The following is a 10575-nucleotide window of genomic DNA, read 5'->3' on the forward strand; positions in this document are numbered from 1 at the left end:
AAAATTCGTCTGCAAAATTCAGGTGCCGATTTCATTTGCATTGGCTCGAATTATTTTAGCTCATTGGAGATGAACATTTTTGTCACAAAATATATATATTTTTTGCGACGAACGTAATTTGTCACCAATAAATTCTCTACCTATTAAACAATGTCGTTGCATATTTCCATTTATTAGGCGACAAATATATTTTTGTCTGGGAATGATAAGTTATGGAAAACAAAAATATTTCATCACCAATAAACACTCCATCATGCAAACGATGCCGTTTCATCTTTCTATTAAATGGGCGACAAATATATTTTTATCTTTGAAGAATAAGTTGTGGGAGATGAAAATATTTCGTCACTAATAAATTCTGATTAATTGCGCGATGAATATATTTTTCGTCTCATAAGGTTATGTTGTGGAAGACAAAAATATTTCGTCACCAATAATAAATTCTCTATTCTTGTATTTAAGGAGACAAAAATATTTTATCACTAATTATTTCTCTTTATTAAAATGCTATGGTTTTGTGTTTCGGAGCACTGAAACCGTCACCCCAAGAGACACACTCTGACCCTTATCACTCATTTTCATGTGCACGGACACTCAAGTCATGACCCAAGAAGACACTTCCTACAAACCCTCATTTCTCTCTCGCACTTGCGCCTACTCCTCTCTCACAAGTGTTGAAGTCGTGAAGCAAGAAGACACTCTGTAAACCATTTCTTTTATTTTCGCACTAAAGCCCCTCTCATATGTCTCACACTTAAGCCCTTCATGCATGTCAGTATTGAAAGCTATTATCCAAGAAGGCACCCTATGCAAAACCGACTATTCTTTCTCATAGTGAAGGTGCCCCTTGCATAAGCACTTTTTCTCATTGTTTAAACCAATTCTACCATTTCCATCTGGAACACACATTTTAGAAAAATCGCAGGTCAAAACCCCTTTTCACAACAAAAAAAAAAAAAAAGATAATTAATGTAGCTTTTTTTTTTTTTGTGAGAAAAAAAAAACAGAGGAAAAATTAATAATAATTTTTTAATTTTCAAAATTAATAAAAAAAACATTACCTTGTTTAGTATGGAGTTTTCAATAATTAATTTTTGATTTTTAATCTATATTTTTTTAGTGAACATTTTTTAATATTATAATTTTTTTTTTCTTTTTTTTTTTAACTTCTTAAATCCCTTTAATTTAGATGAGGGCAAATTGCAGCAGTTGTCTCGATACTTTGGTCCTTGTGTCATATAAACGTTATGTGCCATATTTATATCTATCTATCTATCTATCTATCTATCTATATATTATAGAGAAAAGCTAAGGATCATGAAAAAACTTTCATGAAAATGATCATAAAAGAATTATGACCCTTGGATTACCTTGATTAGTGTGTAGTGCTTTATTTTAAGTGTAATCCAAGAGTCATAAATCTTTCATGATCATTTTCATAAATAAAAAAAAAATTCATGATACCTAGTATTGCTCATTATTATATAAGGAAAATGTGGTTTTAAATTTACAAACCTTATGGGAGCTCTAATATCCCAATCTTAATTTAAAAAATTTTTGATTTAAAAAAAAAAAAAGAACTCAGCATTTATTGACTTCTTCCAACCCACTTTTTGATTTTTCTCATACCTACTCCTACACCATTTTCAACTTCTCGCATATACTATGGCTAGTGATGGGATTGTTAAATTATTTTTATAAAAAAAATTTTAAAAATAATTAGTATATTAAAAAAATATCTAAAACAAATATGAATTCTTATTAAATATATGTATATATATATATATATATATATATCTATACTACATATTAAGCAAAAGGGGGTTTTTAACGCCAAGGCCTGTGGGAGCTTCAATATCCCAATCTAAATTTTCTAAATTTTTTATTTAAAAAAAAATCAACATTTATTAATTTGGTCAAAATTCCTTGATCAGCATTTATTAACTTTTTTCAATCCACATGTCTTTCCACATGCTTGCATTTATTGATTTGGTCAAAATCCCCTATCAGTATTTAAAATCCCCTCATACAAATAATTATAGATACAATCTGTGTATAGTTACTGCAATACCCTTTCCAACTTCTCTCATGCGCTATGGTTAGTGATAAGATTGTTAAATTATTTTTATAAAAAAATCTTAAAAAACATAATTTATATATTAAAAAAAAAATCAGAGGTTGCGGTTCACTCATCACTCTTCTCTGTCTGTCCGTCTCTCTCTTTCTCTCTGTGTCTCTGTCACTCTTCTCTTTCTCTCTCTCACTCATCACTCTTCTCTGTCTGTTTGTCTCTCTCTTTTTCTCTGTGTCTCTCATCCATCTCTCTTCTCTCTATCTCTTTTCTCTCTCTCTCTCTCTCTCTCTCTCTCTGTGTGTGTCTCTCACTTATCTCTTTCTCTCACAACTCATCTCCTCTACCACCTTCACCACTACTGCAAACGTCATTTCACTACCACCACTACTACCACGGTCGCCATTTCACCTCTACGACTACCATTACTACTACCATCGCCACCACTCCACTACCACCACTACCACTATTGCCACTACTACTATTACCATTACCTGTCTTTCACCACAGCCACTCTATCTACTCTACTACTACCATAACTTCACCAATAATCTTCTTCGCCATCACCACCACCACCATCGTCTCTTATCCACCACCTTTGCCACTACTGCCGCTTCCTCTCCTCTACCACAAAATATTACCTCTCTTCTCTCTCTCACTTATCACTCTTCTCTGTCTGTCAGTCTTTGTCTCTGTCTCTTTCTTTTTCTCTCTTTGTCTCTCGCTCATCTCTCTTCTATCTATCTCTCTCATCTCTCTATCTCTCTTCTCTCTCGGTCATTTATCTTCTCTCTATCTCTCTCTCTCTGTCTCTCTCGCCCATCCTTCTTCTCTCTTCGTCTCTCTTTTTCTATGTCTTTCTCTCGATCATCTCTTTTCGCTCTATTTCTCTCTCTCTTTGTCTATCTCTCGCTCATATCTTGTTTCTCTCTATTTTTCTATATGTCTCTCTCTCTATCTCTTTCTCTCTCTGTCTCCCTGTCTCTCTCTCTCTCTATATCTCTTTATCTCTTTGTCTCTCTCTCACTTATCACTCTTCTCTATCTCTTTCTCTCTCTGTGTCTGTCTCTCGCTCTTCTCTCTCTCTCTTTCTCTCTATGTGTCTGTCTATTTATTTGTCTCTCTCCCCCATTGTGTTCACCTTGCTCACTCTCTACCACCACTATTCTATCTCCTCTACCACTACCACAACTTCACCACTTATCTCTTTCACCATCACTTAACAAAAAAAAATAGGTCGTAAAAAAATATTTTTCATTGGCCACAAAAAATTAACTTTATTTTAATGGAAACTATTATCCCTACTTCTACCAAATAAAAAAATAATAATAATTTTGTATTCATTAAAATAAATATGAAACAAATAAATTTTCAACCTTACTAAATGAAAAAACAAAAACAAAAATTCATTAACTATAAAAAAATTATTTTAATAAAAAATAATTTTTTTTTAGCAATGACATTCTCCGTTGCAAAAAAAAAAAAAAAAAAAAAAATATCAAAAAAATTTCCATTCTCCCCCATTCCTTTTCCATTCCCGCTTGGGTTCCCCCCAACCCAAATCCAAAATCCTCAATCTCAAAAATCCCTAATCTCTTCCCCCCCTTCTTTTCCATTCCAGCTCGGGTTTCCCTCCACCCCAAACCCAAACCCAAAATCCCCAATTTCTTGAACCAAAATCCCCAATCTCAAAATCCCTAATCTCTTCTTACGTCTCTCTCTCTCTCTCTCTCCGTCTCAATTTGTTTCAGATGATGAAGACATTTACGACGGCCTTCAAGACGAGCCATGGGAGGAACGAACTCTCCACCTCCTTTACACCCGCCACCCACCTGCCACCACCACCCACCACCACCCACCACCCACTACCACCGGCCATCTGCCACTCACCTGCCACCACCACCCGCAACCACCACCACCACCACCACCCACTTCCTACCACCCACCACCTGCCATCGTCACCCATCACCCGACACTGTCACCCACCCACCCATTATCACCACCCGCTACCTACCCGTCACCACCACCCACCCGCCACCACCCATCACCACCCACTATCCGCCACCCACCTACTACCTCCACCACCCACTCGCTACCACCCACCACGCGCCATCGTCACCCACCCACCCACCACCACCACCCGTCACCACCCACCATCCCACACCCACATACTATCACCTACCACCCGCCATGGTCACCCACCCACCTACCACCACTACCCACCACCTATCAGCCACCACCACCCACCCGCCACCACCCACCACCACCCACCATCCGCCACCCACCTGCTACCACCACCACCACCTACCCGCTACCACCCACTACCCGCCACCGTCACCCACCAACCCACCATCACCACCCGCCACCACCACCCACCCGTTACCATCCGCCATTTGCCACCCACCTGCCATTACCACCTATCACCTGCCATCACCACCACCACCACCACCCGCCACCTACCCGCCACCACCCGCCACCCGCCACCACCACCACTACCCACTACCCGCTACCACCCACCACCCACCACCCGCCACCGTCACCCACTCACCTACCGTCACCACCCGCCACCTACCTGCCACCGCCACCCACCCGTCACGACCCACCACCACCCGCCATCCGCCACCCACCTGCCACCACCACCCACAACCTGCTACCACCACTACCACCAACTCGCTACCACCCACGACCCGCCATCGTCACCCACCTACCCATCACCTACTCGCCACCACCCACCATCCGCCACCCCCTGCCACCACCACCCACTCGCCACCACCACCCACTAGCTACCACCCACCACCCGCCACCGCCACCGCCACCCACCCACCAACCATCACCACCTGCCACCACCACCCGCTAATGGAAAATTTTAAATTTTAAATTAAAATATCAATTGTTTATGTTCATAAAACAAAAATGATAAATACATATCCAAAAACTACACATTTTTTTTTTATTTTTTTAATATGTAGGATATTTATAAATGGAAAATGTTTGGCACGTCAAATTTTTTTCCATAATTTAACTTATAATGATGTAATCATAAGTGTCAATTTTTATACAAATACAAGAAAAGAATTAATTAAATTATACATTTCAATCAACGACATACTCAAATTTTGACTATTTCAAGATGTTATTTAACTATAATTTCAATTAAAAGAATCTTCAACCCTTAATATTTTTTTTATCAAATTATAATTTGATAAAAATTTAAAAAGATGAAATGTTGAAAGTTATTATTTTTTTCCATCAAAATTGGTGAAAAGAAAAAAATTGGAATAAGAATGAAATTCTTTTAAAAATTGATAAAAATTTAAAGAAAAAATTAATAGAATCATCCATCTATCAGCCACGATGCGGTGTTTTCACCTCTTCGTCTTCCGTCCTCTCTTTCTCTCTCTAAATTTAGCTTACAATTCCCTCTCTCCCATCATTCCCGATTTATTGTCCATCCATGGCTTCCCAACTTCTTCCTCCAAAACCCAGCCTCCACTTTCAGTCCCCAAAATGGAGATTCTCAGCTAAATTTAATCCCAACCTCTCTCTCTCCTCCTTTCTGTGCCCATCGACGATGTGGACTGCCTCTCCACCGGTGGACTAACAGGAGGAGCAGACCACCACCACCACCACCGCACTCCGCCCTATCTCCTCCAATGCATCCACCACACAATAACCATTTCGCATGGATGGTGCCCACCTTCGTGGTCATCAACATTGGCATCTTCGCCCTCGCCTTACACATCAACGATTGCCCTTCTCACTCCACCGATTGTGTCGCCCAAGATCTCCTCGGCCGCTTCGCCTTTCAGAGCCGCAGAGAAAATCCCCTCCTCGGTCCCTCTGCTTCCACGTAAGCCCCCTAAATTCATTTGCTTTTTTTTTTTTTTAATTCTCCTTTGATAGTATGAGTTATAATTTTAGTATATGATTCGATTATTTGATTCTATTTTGTTCCAGCATTGTTAGTTTTTTATTTTTCAGGTTCTTAATATTGTGGGTTAGAATTTAGACAAGAATTAGAGAATTAGACAAACCTGGGGTGGGAATATTTTTCTGTTCAAATTTTGTAAAATTTCAAAAGAAAATTTTGACTATATACTTAATTTTGAATTTTGTAGCCATATGCCTGATTAACGTAATAATTGTAATTTGTAGCCTCCAAAATATTTGGTGTTTTTTAAAACAAGTAGGACACTTATGGTAAAATTTTGGTGATATTCATTAGTGATATTCTTAGAAGTTCCATAGTTAACTTCGTATGTTATAGGGCAAACCGTGTAAACTCGCGGTAGGTTCTATTGAAAATATTGTTGCACATGGCCCGGTGTATGAGAGAATTGAACCCAATGAAGCCATTCATATGGTGTCATTAGGACAGTCCAATGTACGTGTGTCTATTGAAGTTGTTATTCAAAAAGATGCCCCTCTTCCTATACCTATCTCAGATAAGATGCTTATTGTTGGAGAAGCAGTGAGATTTTTTGTTGCTTAGCCCAAAAATCTTGTATTGGTCGGTGATGAGGTAAAATATTCAAACTTAGAAACTTTATTACACTTTCTTAAAATTAAAGTTGACTTATATTTGTTTATTTTGAAAATTTTAAACTTAGGGAGTTTCAATTAATGTTGAATGTGGAAAATATCAAGAGTCCATTCAATCTTTTGTTTCATTAGTCGAGCATATCAAGTATGATGAAGCCATAGACATTCCACTAGAGAAAGACATTTGGGGTGGAGATCAATATCCAACTTCAAAAAGTAGACATGGAGTACATATGTCATGTAAAAGAATTATCCGTTACATGTACCATGTTGTACATAAGGTAAGGAAAATTTGCTACATCAATAGCTATTTTTGCAGATTTTATGAATTATGAATTTAATTAACATTTGTTTCTTTTATTAGTCATCTCCATCAAGTGTTGAAGGTTTCCAATTGGAGGAAACAATTTGTATTTGTTAACCCTTGTATCGTTAGTGGAAAAATTATGGATGGGGAGGAAACAATTTTTATGAATTATTATTATTTTTATTTTTTTTTATAAATGTGCAGGATTATATTATGATGGTAACAATGGGGTTTGGTATTCTTATGATCACCAAACTCAGCAGTATGTCCCCTACTCTGATCAGAGTGACAATAAAACAGCTAGAAAACAAAATGTGAGATAAATTCTATATTTTTATTACTATTATATTCATGATACTTGTACCTCTTCTTCATATTATCTAATTGTTTGTAAATAACCTCTTGCAATTCAATGGAAAAAAGACTTACACGGAAACCGAACTTGATGAAGTGCGAGTTGAATGGATTAATTTCGTACTAAAGAATATGAGTTGAAATCTAATGTAAGTATGATATAACTTCCGTTATTTAAATTGCTAATCAACAATTTCTTTAGTTGGTAAGAAATATATAATCACTTCAAGATTTCATTTTAGATTTGTTGATTCTATGAATATTTGGTTTTATGACTTTAAAATATCTGCTCATACATTAAAGATTTTCATTTTGGATTTATTGATTCTATGTATATGTCATATTTATATATGGTAATCCAAACATTTTATACTAATAATAATCAAAGCTGTTATTCATTTTCTATTGATGCAGTAGATGACGAGTCAGTGTGATGAGAAAATGTTCGATTTTGTCTTTTGTAAGACAAGAACAATCTCTACAAAAAATATTAAGTTTATTCATATGCTTCTAGTGGTTTCTGAATTAATTTGTGTTTTTTATTTTTCAAGTCAGAAATTTCTTGGAGAAATGCAAAATATGGTCAAAGAATTCAACAATTTCGTTTTTTCAAGTTTTTTTATTTTTTAATATATGTAAGCACAGTTAAAAACTTTTTATTAATCCTTTGTATATACTTTTAAACATTTAACTTTCATTTATGAAATATATGACGTTATTCCATTCAATATATGGTTGTGATTCAAAATATAGTATATAGTGCGCATTACATTCTTCAAATGCATATAACGTGTGATCTTATCTGATTATTAATCACATGTTTTATTAGATATTAATCACACTTAAAATCTGTAAAATATGTGATCTAAATATTTTTAATCACACTTAAAATGTGTGATCTAAATGTTATTAATCTCACTTAAAATGTGTGATCTAAATATTATTAATCACACTTAAAAGATGCGATCTAAATATTTTTAATCACACTTAAAAGGTGTGATCTAAATGTTATTAATCACACTTAAAATGTGTGATCTAAATATTTTTAATCACACTTAAAAGCTATGATCTAAATGTTATTAATCACACTTAAAAGATGTGATCTAAATATTTTTAATTACACTTAAAATATGTGATCTAAATATTTTTAATCATACTTAAAAGGTGTGATTTAAATGTTATTAATCACACTTAAAATATGTGATTAAAAATGATCCCTTTTAATCACACTTTAACAAAACTAAAAGGTGTGATTAAATAACATACATCACACAAAAAAAAGTGTGATCTTTATATGTTTTTGTAGTAGCGTCATTTTACTTTTGTGTATATTTTGTGATGAGGTCTCTCAGAAAGCATTGAGGTAGAAGATCAATAGAGAGCTATTAATTTGGATGAATTGTAGCAACTTCATATTCTTTTGCCTGTAACTTAGATAAAATTTGATTAGAATAGGGAGAGATTTCAAAAAAACTAGAAAGAACACAATCAATTTGCTGTGAAATTCCATGTGTTCTTTTTTCCTTATCCTCTAAGCATGTAAGTGAAACATAATAAAAACCAAATAAGTGGCAAAATGAGAAAGGAAAACTATTAAACATGGATTGGAAGGCTCACATAATAGGAGATTAATTTATGATTCCTTAAAATGCATCTTTCACATCATAGAATAAAGAACTAAGATTTCAGTTTCTATGATTGTATTTTCTGTTTGTTCTTGAGTTTGGTCTGAAGTTTCATGATAATGGTAAGCAACTAGCTGAGTAACTAATACAGTGTATTAAGACAGAACTTTAGATTTGATATAGTTGTGGAAGAAAGAAAGGGATATGAGTTTGGTATCAGTAATTGTTCCATATCTTGTGAAATGTAAATGGATTTTTTCACAATCTATCTTGCCCATGCTTATATGCCCCCTAATTGTGAACGGTGTAAATTACTCGTTTTTCTTTTTTCACCCAGAAAAATCATCTTATAATGAAATCTCAACAAGTCCTCTAATCTATATTTCAAAGAATTTAATGAAACTAGTGAATAATTTGAAACATCTTATAAGTTGAAATGATATATAAGAAAAGGATAGATATGAACAATGCAATTCTTTATTATCAAGCATTAAATTTGTTTTACTAGTGATACATTTCATTGTTATATTGGTTCATTCTTCCTTACAGGAACAATCAAAAGCTAACATATTTGTCTTACTAATGATACATTTCATTATTATATTGGTCATTCTTTCTTATAGGAGCAATCAAAGGGTAACATCGCGAACAGAGAAAGGATGTATACAAAACACAGGTGTGGTTCTAGGTCAATCCCTGTTAGAGTAGAAAAACTGGTACGTATCAATTAAATGGACCAATATAAGTTATGTGAACTTACGGCACATTAATGGGATGCACCATTTGTGAATTAGCTTTAAAATTAATTTTGTGTTCTCATAATCTCGAAAAAAAAGTATGTTAGAGGGGTAAATTGTATAATTGATCTAATTGTAAATTGATAAGTTACTAATGTTTTTAATCTTTTGTATAATTAATTAATTACTAAAGCTTTTAATTTATTTTTTTGCAGATTGGATTGGGGTGGCATTTTTGACGTGCAACAATGATCTAATTTGCTTGAATGTTCATTTTTGTTTGATAAGGATACACATACTTTGTGGAGTTGTACTAGTTATTGTTAGATTTTTGGTAAAATTGAACAAGTTATAACTTTTGGATATTTTGTGAATATTTCACTATTTTATTGTATTAGGATGAAATTATTTGTGATGATGAATGGATATTTTCATTTTGTTAATTCGTAAATGTGTTGATAACAGGTTAGGTTAAGTTGTGATGGAATTGTTATATTCAACAGGTTTCAACATGAACAGGGTTATATTTGTTGAACTAAAATTTAGATTTTGATAAAATAGATATATAATATGGAAAAAAATATTATGAAATTATTGACAAAATTTTCCATCCCTAAAAAAGGTTCTTTTGTCTCTTATTTCGCTTAGGTGGATGATTAATTTTGTCATGAATTCTTTATTTCGTCACTAAATGCATTTGTCGTGACAAAAAATATTGTCACATTTTGTCACTATTATCCTCAATGTGTGACGAATTTTTTTTTACATTATTTTATCATTTTTAATGATGAATTTGTTTTTGTCTCTATTGGTAGCTTCTTTGACAAAAAAAAATTCGTCTTCGTTTATATTAAACGTGACAAAATTATTTTGTCTCCATTTCTTATATTTATGACAAAATAATTTTGTCTCTAATTTCTCCTTTAATGACAAAATATT

The 10575-nt window shown here is 34.3% G+C and overlaps 1 long non-coding RNA gene across 2 annotated transcripts; it reads left to right on the plus strand.

Annotated features, from left to right (window-relative positions):
• Window positions 1-5469: 5469 nt before the first annotated feature.
• On the plus strand, window positions 5470-10056 carry LOC145821187 (uncharacterized). Of its 2 annotated transcripts, XR_014363216.1 has the most exons (5): window positions 5470-5921; window positions 7125-7234; window positions 7344-7423; window positions 9523-9615; window positions 9852-10056. It is a non-coding gene; the product is annotated as an uncharacterized LOC145821187 (long non-coding RNA). The 2 variants fall into 2 exon arrangements; XR_014363215.1 differs by lacking the exons at window positions 5470-5921; window positions 7125-7234; window positions 7344-7423 and having other exon boundaries at window positions 8556-9615.
• The last annotated feature ends 519 nt before the right edge of the window (window positions 10057-10575 follow it).

The sequence above is a fragment of the Camellia sinensis genome, chromosome 3 (assembly GCF_055761805.1).
Source record: "Camellia sinensis isolate YWXY chromosome 3, ASM5576180v1, whole genome shotgun sequence".
NCBI classification, from domain to species: Eukaryota; Viridiplantae; Streptophyta; class Magnoliopsida; order Ericales; family Theaceae; genus Camellia; species Camellia sinensis.